Raw genomic sequence first — 812 nt, forward strand, 5'->3', positions numbered from 1 at the left:
GCTTTCTGAAAGGGATCCTGAGAAGCCCAAGAACTGCCAGCCCGCGCCCTGGGTCCCTACCACCGAAGGGCTGCACCCTGCAGGTCTAAAGGGGCGTGGCACTGGAGGGGCGAGGAGAAGAGTCAGGGCTGAGGGAGGGGCCCTGCAAAGGGCTGGGCGCGCCCAGCTCCCCTAGAGCAAGCGTTATGGCAACCTTGGGCAGGCTGTGAGAGGCTCCTGGGCTCTCGCTTGTCAGAGAGAAATCAAACTTCAGGAACAAGTAGCCATGCAACTGGCACCTGGGGAGACTGTGTCACATTTACAAGTGAGACCACCTGCCCTGGCCACGCTGTCTCCTCACAGGCAGGAGAAGTTTGGGAACAGAAAGGCTCCGCTCAGCAGGGCGGAATTGCACTGGAAGCATGGAGAGGCAGAGGAGAAGACGAGAGTTTCCCCGGAGTGTTGGCACTGTAGTCTCAGATCCACTGCCAGCCTTTGGTCGCGGCAGTCGGACTATAATTCCAGCATGCGCCGGGCTTAGGGGCGGTGCCCAGCCCTAGAGGAAGGGTCAAGAGGGTGGGCCCCTCGCAAGGCATCCTGGGAGTCATAGTACTTAAACGGTTTCCAGCACATTGGTCGCAGGGCTACCGAACTACAGTCCCAGCATACACCGGGTTTGGGGGTAGGGCGCAGCCCTGGAAGAAGGGTCAGGACAGTTGGTACCTTGCAAGGCATCCAGGGAGCTATAGTCCTTTACTAGTTTCCAGCCTGTTGGTCGCCGGCCTGACAGACTAATATATCAGAATGCGCCGAGCTTGGGGTCGGTGCGCAGC

Source organism: Pongo abelii, chromosome 1 (genome assembly GCF_028885655.2).
Source record: "Pongo abelii isolate AG06213 chromosome 1, NHGRI_mPonAbe1-v2.0_pri, whole genome shotgun sequence".
Lineage (NCBI taxonomy): Eukaryota > Metazoa > Chordata > Mammalia > Primates > Hominidae > Pongo > Pongo abelii.